This window comes from Culex quinquefasciatus, chromosome 2 (assembly GCF_015732765.1).
Source record: "Culex quinquefasciatus strain JHB chromosome 2, VPISU_Cqui_1.0_pri_paternal, whole genome shotgun sequence".
Lineage (NCBI taxonomy): Eukaryota > Metazoa > Arthropoda > Insecta > Diptera > Culicidae > Culex > Culex quinquefasciatus.
Genome location: NC_051862.1, coordinates 188,166,046 through 188,180,685, shown reverse-complemented (window position 1 = coordinate 188,180,685; position 14,640 = coordinate 188,166,046). Strand labels below are relative to the sequence as shown.

The window sequence follows — 14,640 nt, the reverse complement described above, 5'->3', positions numbered from 1 at the left end:
GCTTTCTAATCCCAATGGCATGGAAATCCCAATGTCCTTTAAAAAAATAAGTCTGGTCAGTCAAGGCCTTTGTTAATATTAATTAAAGTTAATTGTGGCAAAAAATCAAGAAACTTAAAAAAATGGAATTGGAACAATCCTAACTGCATTCTTTTCTACGTTGACAATCATATTAAGCATGGTTGGGCCCATTTTGAAGAAGTTTTTTTTTTTACAACTACAGAGTTTAGCCAATTTTTAGATATTTCGGAACCTTCAGAAATTTTCATAAATTCCAAGAACTCTTCTTTCCGATGCTTTTTAAAGATCGAAAATTAGTTGAAAAACTAACTTAATCCACCTATGTGGTTGATGCCTTCCTCAATTTTTACCAAAAATGGGTATATGAGTGGTTTCATCATTTTTTTTTTAGATCCAGAAAAAAAGAACACAATGTATAACTTATGTGGTCATAACTCGAGACAGGGTTGCCAGATCTTCAATGTTTTGGACTCTTTGGAAAGGCCTTTCAATTACCTAACCAACGATGGGTCGGATGATGGATCCGGACATAGTTTACATTAATTTAAATGAGATCCGGCTTCAAAAAATTACATAAATATCACTTAAGTGGTCATAACTCGAAACAGGGTTGCCAGATCTTCAATGTTTTGTACTCATTGGAAAGGCCTTTCAATTACCTAACCAACGATGGGTCGGATGATGGATCCGGACATAGTTTACATGCATTTAAGTGAGATCCGGCTTCAAAAAAGTACATAAATATCACTTAAGTGGTCATAACTCCAGACAGGGTTGCCAGATCTTCAATGTTTTGTACTCATTGGAAAGGCCTTTTAATTACCTTACCAACGATGGGTCGGATGATGGATCCGGACATAGTTGACATACATTTCTGTGAGATCCGGCTTCAAAAAAGTACATAAATATCACTTAAGTGGTCATAACTCGAGACAGGGTTGCCAGATCTTCAATGTCTTGGACTCATTGGAAAGGCCTTTCAATTACCTAATCAACGATGGGTCGGATGATGGATCCGGACATCGTTTACATGCATATAATTGAGATCCGGGTATTTGTGAAAACACATTTTTATGCATAACTTTTGAACTACTTATCGAAACTTCAAACAATTCAATAGCGATGTATGGGACCCTAAACCAAGTCGAATGCAACTGGTTCGATCAAAATCGGTTCAGCCAGTGCTGAGAAAACTCAGTGAGAATTTTGGTCACATACATACATACACACACACATACACACACACATACACACACACATACACACACACATACACACACATACACACACACATACACACACACAGACATTTGTTCAGTTTTCGATTCTGAGTAGATATGTATACATGAAGGTGGGTCTAGGAGCTTTTAATAGAAAGTTCATTTATAGAGCAGGATTATAGCCTTACCTCAGTGAGGAAGGCAAAATTGATTTTTGACAAATTTTTAGATCGAAGCCTGTCTGAGGTTGGGGTTGGGTTGTAGAGGGTTAATTGTTATTTGAGAAAGAGAGCACTTTTTGTTATTCTTAAGGCCGATGCAAATATTAAAAAAAGTTTTTGTCCCTCGGCCCTGGCCGAGGTCAAGGGGGGGGGGGGGGCAAAAAAATAAAAAAAAATATAAAAATTTAAATAACAAGCCTTTAAATGAAAAAAGTGTTTTAAAATGCATTTTACACTAGTTCAGTTGTTTTGCAATCATTAGTTTTCAAAAAAATCTAAGATCTGACAAAAACAAAAATTGTATCGAAAAAAAAGGTATTGCATCGAAAATTTTCAAAAAATCCTAAGATTTTTTAATAAATTCAAACATGCTTAAAAATGATTTTAAACGCAGAAGAATGTATTTTAATTTGATTTTAGCTGGTTGCACTTGAATTTTCATTGAAATTTTGAAGTTTATTGTAAAAATATTTTTTTTGCCCCCTGATTTTTCGGGCCAATTTTGAAGGGGGGGTTAGACAAAAACTTTTAAAAATATTTGTACCAGCCTAAATAGAATAAAAACAAATCAATGATTATCAAGGTTTATTTACTTTTATTTCTAACCATTACCCCCTTTTTTAAGTTTATCTTTAAGTTGCACGAAATGAAAAAAAAATGCAATGGAAATCAGTTTAATGAATGATCTTAAGAAATGCTCCAAGAGACATTTTTTTACGAAGAAATTTAAAGTGTGTCCAAATGCTGAACTTTTTAGATTATGAAATTGTTATCACAAGTTTTTTTTGTTGTAATTACTTTTTTTTAATCAATTTAATTTAAATTCAATTTAATCAATTGATATGATTGAACCCCTTTAAACTTTTTAATGTTTCAATTTTTATTTTAGGTAAAATATGTTTTAAAAATTTCAAAACTGAATTAATTCTTGAAATACAACATTTATTTAATTTTTGATCATCTTCAAGCTCTTTGAATAAGTGCACTCCATTCCTGTAAATTTGCCCCATCGATCATCGATATCGTTGTTGTTGGTTATCGCCAAAAAGTGAATACTTTGTAAGCGAACAATCGCAAGGGGGTTCGGGGTTGAGGGTACTCTTGACTTTTGGCTCGTCGGTCGTTAAGTGCTTACACATCACACGGTGTGCGAGAAAAAGGTGCTTAATTTTTCATTCCCCGAAAACCACGTACGCACTTTCGGCACACAAACTGCTCGTTTGTCGCCAATTTTAATGAAGGTGTTAAAGGTTACCCATTATGGCAAGTGGTTTTTCGGGGAACTTTACCCAAATTTGTTTCGTGGACACTGAAAAAAAGCATAACCACGTCGCGTTTCATTCGCTTTTTACGCAAAGTATTGATTTATTTACGAATGTTCCTCTCCTTTTTTATTTCGTTTCAGAACCAACATAATCGATGGTGCACTGCGGTCAGTTTTAGAGGATTTTTGCTTGGTTTTTGCTCAAGTTGCTCGGGCACACACGCACGGTAGTGAAAGGTAAGTCAAGTTCACGTTTTAAGCGGTGATCGTGCTGATGATCATTGCAATGTTGCACATCTTGTCGCAGCAAGACTTCCAAAGTCGACGGGTTATTGATTGTAAATTGAGGCACGTCTGGCCAACATGACGGAATGCAGGAGGTGCCAATTGAGATATTCGATTCGGGATCGAGGAGAAGGATTGCTTTATTTCCACCGTTTTTTTTTTCTTTCTTGAAGGCTTAAGTAGAATTGAATGTTTCGATTTTAAAGCGCATTAAACTGAGCTGCAGTATGGGCATTAAGGTCACTTTTTTTGTTGAAGAACATGTAAGGTCTTAAATCGCAATTTAAGATTGCTGTTAAGAATTAAGGTAGATAAAAAGTGTCACTTGAAAGACACGGATCGTTGAAATGTCCAGATTAACGCATTAATCACCCTTTTCAAGCAATTCCCACGATAAAATACACATAACCCTGGAATTGTCCTCATTGCTTCGATACATTTTTTGTTTGCATCTCGTTTTTTTGCGTTTGTTTGTACTCAAATCTACGCGAAAACTATCGTGCCGCGAACGCTGAGACAAACAAAAAGCATAATTTACCGACAGCAAAAAATATACTGCCAAGCAGTCGAGAAGGAATTTGGAAAATCATTCCGTAAATTTTGCATTGCTCGCTTGCGTGGTTGGTTTCTGCGGTATTAAGTCGAGTCATTCATCGCTTCTGATTTGTTTGTTTGTTTAACTTTTTTTCTACGTTGATGGAACCAGTGATGCATTCTTTAGTCATTTAATATTTATAAAATAAAATGAATATTGGGGACTCAGCAAAACTCCGGTTTCAATTTATATTTTATTTGTTTTTTTTTCATTTTTTTTCACGTGAAAAAAATGTGTAATTTTACCTCTGAAAACGTGTGATTTTACCACTTTCTGGTGTAATGTATCTGTTTCATTCTAAATTGAGGTAAAATAACATCATTAAAGAGGTAATATTCATTTTGCCAAAATCACACCTTCAAAATTTACAAATTTTTTTGACTGAGTATCTAAATTTGAACTGATTTGAAATTTACATAGTTTTTTCCCCATCAGTTTGAATTTGTATTGTGGGCGAAATAATGAAAAAGCTTATGGGTCATTCCAGGTCAACTGGGTACACTTTTGGACTCGACCTTCACTGATTTGGACCAAACTTGGAAAAAACGTTCATCTATTGATAGTTAACAGAAATCTCAAGTTTGGTCCTGATTGGACCAATAGGGTGTAATATCAAAATCGATTTTCCAGCACAGCAATTTTTCAGTTCCTTTTGGGGTCCTAAACAACTCTTCAAAGTTTGGGAACGATTGGTTTAGTCCTCACTTTGCGCAAAGCGATTCAATTTTCCATATAAATTTGTATGGGGAAAATCATTTTTTTGGATTTTGGTATTTATCAAATCCACGTTTCATGCTATATCAAAACCGGACTCATATTCGGATGCTCTAGAATGTCCTCTACAACTTTCCCGAAGAGAGTATGGTGCTAGCTTGCCTCTAAAAAAAGATACAACGTGTTCAAAACTCGTCTAAAACGTGTTTTTTGCTCGAAAATCACGTTTTAGACGAGTTTTGAGGACGCTATATCTTCTTTCAGGAGCAAGTTAGCACCATACTCTCTTCGGCAAAGTTGTAGAGGACATTCTAGAGCATCCGAATATGAGTCCGGTTTTGATATAATATGAAACGTGGATTTGATAAATATCAAAATCCAAAAAAATGGTTTTTCCCTTACAAATTTATATGGAAAATTGAATCGCTTTGCGCAAAGTGAGGACTAAACCAATCGTTCCCAAACTTTGGGGAGTTGTTTAGGACCCCAAAAGGAACTGAAAAATGGATGTGCTCGCTAAATTTGGACAACTTTATTTTTTTCCATACAACCATATTACACCCTATTGGACCAACCCTCTATTTTTGGCACCGCCCCCTTTTTTGACGATTTTCTATTTTTTTTTCTTTTAACCATAACTTTGCATCTATTTGAGCAATAGACTTTCTAGAGGTTGCATTTTATATAAAATTGTCCAAAAATTTTGATAACAATATTATTTTAACCCTTAACTGCCTCGTAATATTATATTTTAACGTTTGAAGCGTTAAAATTCAGTTTTGACCAATTCCTTTTATTTTTATTTTTTATTTTATCACCATTGTGTTCCCGGACAATTTCACATAAAAAAGAATGTAAACCTCTAACTAAAATTAACTATTGGCGTGATACAGCGATTTTGCTGAAAAAAGTTTGATTTTGCGCATCACTCTATCCTATGAATTCAAATCCGAAATAAGTTTGTCCCATATAAAACCGAGCTATGCGGGATTCATCCCTTTTTGTTAAAAAGTACACCATGTACTTCCGAGTGCGGCGCAAAATCAAACTTTTTTCAGTAAAATCGCTGTATCTCGCCAATAGTTCATTTTAGTTTGAGGTTAACATTGATTTTTATGTAAAACTGTCCGGGGAACACGATGGTGATAAAATAGAAACATTAAAAATATGAGGAATCGATCAATACTGAATTTTAATGCTTAAAACGTTTAATGTAATATTAGGGGGCATTTAATGGTTAAAATTTTATTTTAATCGAAGTCTTGGACAATTTTCTATAAAATGCAATCTCTAGAAAGTCATTTGCTCAAATAGTAGCAAAATTATGATTAAAAGAAAAAAAAAGTTTTTAGAAAATCGTCAAAAAAGAGGGCGTCGCCAAAAATAGAGGGATGGTCTAATCAGGACGATACTTGGGATTACTTTTAACTATCGATGGATGAACGTTCCTTCCAAGTTTGGTCCAAATCGGTGAAGGTGGAGTCCAAAAGTGTATCCAGTTGACCTGGAATGACCCTTATACAGTTTGTAAAAAAAGTATTTACACCCCTTGGGCATTTTGCGCAATTTACAGTTTGATAGAAATCTAGTACTACGTTTTGTTCAGAAACTTATGCAAAACATTTTGCTACAAAAAGCTCATGAAAAGATGATTTCTATAAAAAATTATATAACAAATACTAATACAAAAATCGAAAAAGGTGCAAAAAAAGCTGTTGTTAATATTAAATTTTTGACACGTTTCTTGGGACTTCAAAACATCTTTTGAGGCATTTTTTGAAAAAAAAAAATGTTATTTTTATTCAACATCGAAAATGTGATGAACATAATTTTACTCCGTTTTGAAGTTTAGGTTTTATTTTTTGGAAATTTTAACATTTCTCGCATTTAAAAATACGTTATTTTTTGAGGTTAGATGTTACACCTGCAAGTGTAGTTTAGTTGATCATAATCCAGATGATGATTTTTTGAGTTTCTTTTAGCCGATCTTTCGTGTGCGAGAGAGAAGAGTCATGCTCTCCTCTGATTTTTTCCTCTTGATGAGCGTCGAAAGATTTTCTATTGATGAAGATTAATTCATCACTGCTCCAGAGTCAAGGGATATTAACTTTAAAAAGCATATTTGTATCGGCCTAAATTTGTAAACATTATTTTTCCCTGAAAATGGCAGATCTTTTCAATATTCTTTATTATCTACTGTTTAGAAGAATTGAAATTCTATTCATCCTAAGAGTCCTCCGATCTTCAATCTTCCAAAAAGCTATTAATCCCAAATAACTCAATAAATTGTCACTCTTGAACTTGCTCCGTTCGCGAGCCTTTCGTTGCCTCTACTATGTCGCATCTCCAAGGAAATCCTCCAAACTTGGCCCGTCCTGGGCAACGGTGTCCAACGGGGAATTAACCGGCCTGCATCCGCAAATGTCATCTGTCATCCGCGTGCGTTTTTGCTGCCTTGTTGTTGTTGTTGTTTTGAGCGTGAACGACTACCAAGACGAGACGGCCGCGAGGGGTTTCTTTCTATTTCCGAGCGGCGGCGTGGGCGTCGGCTCAAAGTCAGCCAAATTTAAACCCAGTAAATTATTATTAAATTGTGTGCGCGATTATATAGGTGAGCTGAGGATCTTGCTGTGTGTTTGGGGGCGACTGGTGAAATAAAAACAAACTCTCGCACACATTCATGACGGGGGTTTTGAGGTTGAGGTGGTTGTGTGAATATAAATATTTATGCGATCCGCGTGTGTATTTGGTTGTGGAGATTGATGCGAATTCACGGTAAGAACTTGAGCTTGGAAAAGGATTTCGAGGTTACCCATCGGCAATTCATGCTTGGTGACTGAGGTGAAGTCTTAAGATCAATTTGTTCGCTCTACAACTTTGTCTTGACAGTCTCCAAAACTCTTTTACACCTATCCCCCTTCCACTCCGGGATTTGAACTGACGACTATTGGATTGCGATTCCAACTGCCGACCAGCGCTTATTGACTGACACTTTTTACAGTTTTAATTGCTCCTTCTGACTTGAAGTTCCATTTTTCTCTTGTTTACCTTTCTGTCGTCTGTTGAGCGTTGACAACAGCTAAACTGTCCGGGACTTGGCCGGAAGCGTTGCTCAAATAAATTAAATCAATTTATTGGCCAGTTGCGTCTATTGCTTCTGGATTTGACCGCAAGCGATGCCACCGAGTTATATAACGTATTGAGCTAAAATATTAAGAACGATTGATTTAATTAAAAAACCGCCTGCAATTCGGTTCGTTTCAATTATTTTCTCCGTTTGTTCTGCCGCACAGCTATAAGCTTTACTATCTTTTGGTTAGAAATGGCAATCAATCCCGTAAGAGACAATAAATCTTCTAGATATTAAATCTAACACTCCACGCGATTGAGTGATTTTCGCCTTTTTCCATCTCCAAAATATGAATCACCAAAGTCTATAAAAGCAACTGTTTGCCGAAGAATGGCTTCCAGTTGGCTGCGCGAGGTTCCGGTGGAAATGTTGCTCTCGGTGCTGATACTCTTTTCGGTCGGATCGTTGTCCGTTTCGGCCAGGACCTATTTCATTCCCTCGAGCCAAAAGCTGGTCCGCGAAGAGAGAAAAAGTGATCGAGCGGGATATTACCATCAGCGTGGAAACGAAGTGTATGATGGGTTGGAAGACTACGTGGATTCGGAGGAGTATCCCAGAAGTGTGAGAAAGTTTCGTGACTCGAAGAATTACTACTCGAATGATCAGTGAGTAAAATCAACTGAAATTTTGTGAATGCTCGCCTGATCAAAATCTTCCTCTTCAGCGGCTACGTTGAAGTTCCGTTGCAACGGTACAAACCGGAAGTGAGGGACGTTCAACCAATCATCATCAAGGATCATGCCCCATCCGACCACGGATCGTCAGTGCTTGCATTGTTGAAGACCCTGGCGGTTATCCTGCTGGCAGTTGGACTTCCTACCTTGCTGTTTCTGTTTGTGGTGATTCCGTTCAAGTTGCTGGCAGGGTTGAAGATGTTCGGCATGACCCACCTCCTCACGCTCGCCGCTCTAGCTGCAACCTACTTCCTCAAGCATCACCGAGCCTTGGGAGATCACCATGGAGGATGGGGTGGTGGTGGTGGCGGTGGTGGCGGTTGGGGAGGTGTTTACAGTCCGCTTACCGCGCTCGGAGGATTGGCGGCCATTTCCACGCCAATAACTTCGTCAAACGTGAATCAACCGATTACGCAGCCAATAAGTCAAGTGATTTCCACCCCGGTCAGTCAGAATCAGAACGCGGGCAATCAACAGAGTGGTGGTGGCGGGTCCAACGGTGGTGGTGGTGGTGGCTGCAATTGTAATTGTGGGTATAATTGTGGCTGTAATTGTGGTTGCAACAAAGGTGGTCACGATTTTCCCAGTTGGGCCATTCCATTGCTGATTGAATTGATGAAGAGTTGGAATTGGAACATTCCAAAGTACCCTGGACATTTCCATCCTAACCATCACAACAATAGTCACCATGGCAATAATGGAACCGGTCATGGAAATGGGCCTGGAAACGGAAATGGACCCGGAAACGGAAACATTGCCAGAGGTCTAAGTTCACGTGGAAATAGTCGCACACCACGGAAAATATTTACACTTGAAGCGGAAGACTTTCGAAGCATGAGTGAAGACGAGATATTAACGGTGATGCGGTTTATCAAAAAGAAGATGAATAGAAGTTAAACCAGAGGGGTTTTATTTTTTTTAAGCATATATTTCACGGGTTCATGGATTCACGAAAAAGACAAAAGTCGTTATCCAAAAACTGTTTAGTAAACTAATTATTAATTACAAGTTTTTTTTCAAATTTTTAATAAGGTCGTTGCAAATATTTATATTTTATTTATAGTTTATGTCGACCCTTCAAAATGGTTCGAATAGTCAAAGTGCATAATGAAAAAATATATTCAAAAATAAAAGTCGAAATTTTGAAGGAACTTATGTTCAATCAAAGTTTCCGAGTTCAGAAAAGTAAATTTCAAAAAATATAATTGCATTTTAAGAATTTATCAAATGAGGAAGTTTTTACGAAATTTGGCGATTTTTGTGCGTTTCAATTTTTTGTATTTTTTATTTGGCTCAATCTTTGTAGAACCTTCCCTATGACCAGAGAAGCCATTTTGTGACATTGGTTCCATCATACATTGTCTGATCGATTTAGTGTCCTGAGCAAAGTTGTATTTATTGATGAGGACTATTCAGAATAAATGGATACACAGAAAAATTGCCAGTTTTCTTTGTCAAAATCAGAATTTTCCAATTTATTTTTTTTAATGAAAAACGAGTCAAAAACCCGCGTTATTTACTAAGAGCTTGAGATTGAATATTTTGCCCTATTAAAATGTTTGTCTTGATTCTAAAATCTTAAAATACTTTTTTCAAAGAGATCATAAAATTTACATGTTTTTTGTGACAATTAAAATTCTTTGATGAAATTATAGGTAATTTATTTACAGAAATTGGGACTGACAGACACTATTTAAAAAAAATCAAAAAACTTTTTTTTTTTTGTTAAAATCCAACTATTTTTGGCTTTTTTTTATATGGCTGAAAAGTTGCGAAGTTTGTCTTTGAAAACAAATAAAAATAAATATTTTTGGAGAAATTGATTGTTTTTTTTTTGTAAAAAATGTTAATTAAACCGTTAAAATCCGTAATTATATTTTCTCGAAATAGTTCTCACCAATACCTACAACTTTGCCGAAGATATAAAATCGATCATAATTTTTTCCTCATGATACTGATATTTGAATATTATTGTACCATTTTTTCATGAAAATAGCTGTTTTTTATTAAAACTTTTTTGAATGAACCAATGAAATGAAATGGCTTTTGATCATAGGGAAGGTCCCTTGAAATGCAAATCAAAACCATTTCCTGAATTTGGAAATATATTTTTTGCAATTCCGTCGTGAAACTACTTACTTTTCCTGTCATTCTTGAATAATGGAAAAGCCTACTTTTCTGTACTAAAAATAACAGAATCGAATAGAAAAACTTTTCAAAATAAATGCTGAAAAGTTCTACTTTTCAGCACTGAAATGGATGCTGAAAAGTTGAACTTTCCAGCACTTGTTTCGAAAAGTAATACTTTTCAACATTATTTTGTTTTAAACTGTTAATTGACAAAATACATGAGCATTTGACTTATAATTCCACTCAAAGGGTGTTTTAAGGAATTGCAAAAAATGTTGTATGGAACTCGTTGCAAAAATTGATTTTTTCGGCACTTGTCATATTTATCGAACTCGGTGAACCTCGTTGAATAAATGTATGACTTGTGCTGAAAAAATCTTCTTTTTGCAACTTGTTGCATAAACTACTATTACGCACTCTGTACATAAAATAAAATTATACTAAAAAAATAGGCATACAAAATACGACACACTCAAAATCAAACCAGTTCCTTACTAAGTTTAAGATATTTTTATTGAATGTTTCGAATGTTATAATAAAAGTTATGAGATTTATCATTCGCACAATGTACAATATGTGTTGAAACAGATTTAAAAAAAATCAATGAAAATATTAATAGTTTAACTCTTGCAAAACATCCTGGCATTGAATGTTCATTCAAATGATATTTCTATAAATGCTTTGATTTATGAAAAATAAATGTTGAAGACACTACTAAACACTTAATAAAATTATGTGATTTATATTTTTGCTTCATACCACCATAAAATGACATCCGAAATCCTTTCTGAAACTTAACAGCGTGTTTTTTTTTTTTTAATTTGACTTAGGGATTATCTAAACTGGGTTATGTAAATTCATTGTTTCTACAAACTTCAGTTATCTACTGTTTAACTAGAAAAAATAACCTAAACTGGGGTGATTAGGAACAGTTGTCTTAAAAGAAACAGCTATTTTGAGAGCACCTGAAGGTAATTTAGTTGTGAGACGTGCAATTTTTTTTCTGAGTTTTTTTTAAACCAGCAAGTCCCAATTCCAGTCATATGTCGATTCTCCCCAGTTTATGATGAATATCTAAAATAAACATTTTTGAAATCTGATACTTTTACTTTGTTGGATGAAAAAGTACACTGAAACCCAAACTATCCCAATCACATTCAATCAAAACCACATAAACTGCAATGATTTCTCTTACTTGCACTGACAATCTGCGGCAAACCTCAGCCCTCACCCCTTCCCCAAGAAAATACCCTTTAGCAATCTGCTCCCAGATGCGCTCCTGTCACTTATGCTACCGTCGTCGGTTGGAAAATTGATTTTTGACGAATTTCCCCGGCCATCAAACGCCGTATCGGAAAACTGTGCCCAACCAAAGACAATGTGTCTTATCGCTTGCCACCGATAAAGAGAGCACTGCTCTGGTCTTTCCTCCATGTGTGTGTGTGTGTCTGGAATGGCAAAATGATATGCTAAAATATTCATAGTCACACACTCAAGTCGTGACACCACCCCCTCCCTTGACTTTTCCGCGCGCACCGAGTGTCATGTAACAGTCCCCTCCGGTTCGCTGCCTGCCAGTTTGACAAATATTCTTCTTTGCACTTTCTCTCTGTCTCTGCTGTAGGCTCATGTGTAAGGAATCACATTCATCAAACGCCCGCTTTTCTTCGGTGCTTTACCGAGGAAAAACTGCGAGGTGATCCACCTAGTAGGGTGTGTGTGGGCTTTCATGGTTGTGGTAACTATCGTTTTTTTTTAAATTTTATCAATATTTTTTTGAATTTTTAATTGTTTTTGTTTTTTAAGAATTAATTTGTGAATAAAACTCAAATCTTTTTCTCTAAAACAAAGCGAAAATAACGTCAAACCATTTCTCACAAGGGGCATGTCATCGCGTTCATTTCTCGCAACGCAGTTGCTTCCCCTATGAACTCCTGAAGATCTAGCAACTCCGTCCACGCTCCGGAGTAGATGTCTCTTCCAGACATACGACACTACCCATACGTGGCAAACACCACCGGGTGAACCGTTTATGCAAGTTCCGCTCTGGTGTAATCATATTTGAATTATTGTATTCATGAATATTATTTTTCATCCACATCCATATTCAACCGAGCGTATAATCAGAGTGGAATTTATATCGCTGCCGCTACGCCAAACGGTGGCGGTTTTTTTTCTCTCATTGATTTATTCTTTTTCAAGATTTTCTCAATTTCCCGGCCCATCACATGCATCCATAGAGTTATCTACGTGCGCATGTATTGCGTGTACGTACACGAAAAAAAGTGAGGTTAAATTTTGTACCGACCAGCAAATCAAATGGTGTGCTAGTGTGCGTGAGAGTGGGCATAGATAACTCTATGGCTTTTCCTTACGAGAACACCCACTCACTGGAAGGAGTGTTTGAAAACAAACGGGAAAAGCAATCTTGAATGTGTGCGTTTATCAGCGGATTTTCACTACAATATCCGAGATTGTCTCAAAGTTATGAAAAATAAATATTGACTAACGATTATTTGCAACAAAAACAATTCTTAAAAAAATCTCAGAGTACAGTAGTGACAGTTATGCTTTTCTGGAGTTTTTTTTAAAAGGTCCAATAAACCAAATTTGCAGTTTTTGCGTTTTGGGTGCTTTTTAATACTCATGACTCAAGGCGGTTTCAAAAACACCCAAAAAGCAATAACTGGAAATTTGGTTTATTGGACCTTTAAAAAAAAAACTCCAGAAAAGCATTACTGCCATTGCTGTACTCAGAGATTTTTCAAGAATTGAGCATACATTTTTTGTTGTTGCAAATAATCGTTAGTCAATATTTTATTGTCATAACATTGAAACAATCTCGGATATTGTAGTGAAAATCCGCTGATAAACGCACACATTCAAGATTGCTCAAGAACTCGAGTTTGCTTGTTTTTGCTAACAAGAAACTGATATGTGTTAAAAAAATAAAAAAATTATATGATAGCATTACATTTTTATATTTTTTAAAAATCAATTTGTGTAAATTATGTTAAAGAAATTCTTAAATTCCATGCAAAAAGTTGTGACGTTAGAAAAGTGGAAAAAGCAATTGAATAACACTCAAACGCTCGGGTAGTCATTTGACCCCTATTTTTTTTCTTAGAAATCCCATAACTTTTGATAGAATTGACCAATTTGGATGCTTTCGGTTGCAAAAGATCCAGATTTGTCTATATTTTGAACTGCCAGATGGGGGACAAATGTGGTCCATTTTTACCGGAGATATTCCGGATTCTGTTGGGGTACCTCGGCCCTCCTATATGGGTATTTGGCCAATATAATAAAAACTTTTCAACAGAAAAATTTCGGAAATGATGCAAAACTACAAGGCATCATCCTAATACATCATCCTGCAAAAATAATTGACATGGTTAAGTCCTACGGGGCAGCGGAACAGGTTCTATCCGGAAACGGTTCACTGAGCTGATGTCAATTGTTGCCCGAATGGACTCCTCCGTCTGACAGTTGAAAATATAGACAAATCTGGATCTTTTGCACCCGGAAGCATCCAAATTGGTCAATTCTATCAAAAGTTATGGGATTTTTAAGAAAAAAAATAGGGGTCAAATGACTACTCGAGCGTTTGAGTGATAATTGCAACTACTTAAATGATTCTAGATTGCATACAATGATTTTTGCCTTCCTCACTTTACTGAGGAAAGGCTATAAAATCACTCGAAAAATTAACTTATTAATTTGACCTCGTAGAACCACCTTAAGTAACGTTTTTTCATTGCTTTGAAAAACTTATGACATATCAAAGTAATTATCAATAAATTCATCGTCGGGATAAACCTTAACAGATATACAGAAAATTCAATAATCTACGATACAGTTTGTTTCCCTTAAAATACGATAATGTTTTTGGAAATCATCAAAGTTAAAACTTTTAAGTTAACTTTTTTAAAATGGTCTTATTCAAACAAAATTATCCCAGACATTCGTTGACTTTAAACTTTTTTTATATTATGTGGTTTAACAAATAACTTAACAAAACTAGTCAATAAAAACACAAATTATTCTTTAAAAACCTGCAATATGGGTTTGAAATGAGGCATAATTTTTTTTACAGATTATTATTTTATTTTTGTAAATACTCAAATTTACAACTTGCAATATGCAAAATTTACAACTTGCAATATCATTCAACGTGAATTTTACAGTACCGTAAGCCGGGGTGACATTGAAAGGATTGCAATTTTTTTTAAATATTATTCAACCATTAAGACTTTCCTCAACATTTATATTTTTAAAATATTTTATTTTAGTTTTTCAAAGGTGTTTCTAAATAGTTTCGTTGAAAATTTTTATTTAAAGAATTGGGGTCTCCGAAATTTTGCAATCTCAAATGATTTGATCAAA

At 35.4% G+C, this 14,640-nt stretch overlaps 1 protein-coding gene across 1 annotated transcript in view; it reads left to right on the top strand.

Annotated features, from left to right (window-relative positions):
* The first annotated feature begins 2,867 nt into the window (after nucleotides 1-2,867).
* The window catches only part of LOC6035234 (dnaJ protein homolog 1), a 79,612-nt gene continuing 67,839 nt past the window's right edge, over nucleotides 2,868-14,640 (top strand). Inside the window, exon 1 of the mRNA XM_038253002.1 lies at nucleotides 2,868-2,963. The gene's annotated coding sequence lies outside the window, so the exon portion shown is untranslated. The remainder of the gene's footprint in view (nucleotides 2,964-14,640) is intronic.